Raw genomic sequence first — 395 nt, 5'->3', positions numbered from 1 at the left:
CTTCTCTCTGTTCATCATTATTTTTGCCTTACAATTCTTTTCTTATTTTGGTATTGAGACGTCGTTGAGACACACACGTGTTACACAGGTGTGTGTAAATGTGTATGTGTATATAATTTTCCTACGAACCTTAGTTGCTATACTGAATCCTGCTGGTCAGTTGGTTAACGATGCAAGTGTAATGCCCATAACTTTAGGGCAAAATTGACTATAGAAGCATTTTCATAGAACATATGTTAGTTTTTACTTGTAACTGTACCTTTTCAGATGCTTGTTTATTACTCGTGAACAGTAAACAGCGATGAGGAGTTATAGTTGATGCAACTTCTACCTGCGTTCCAGGCTTTAAAGATAGAGAATAGAATTGAAAATTTACTACGATTTTCTCCTGACCT

This window comes from Nicotiana tomentosiformis, chromosome 1, assembly GCF_000390325.3.
Source record: "Nicotiana tomentosiformis chromosome 1, ASM39032v3, whole genome shotgun sequence".
NCBI classification, from domain to species: domain Eukaryota; kingdom Viridiplantae; phylum Streptophyta; class Magnoliopsida; order Solanales; family Solanaceae; genus Nicotiana; species Nicotiana tomentosiformis.
The sequence above is the reverse complement of the archived record's forward strand: the minus strand, read 5'-3'. Positions refer to the sequence as shown.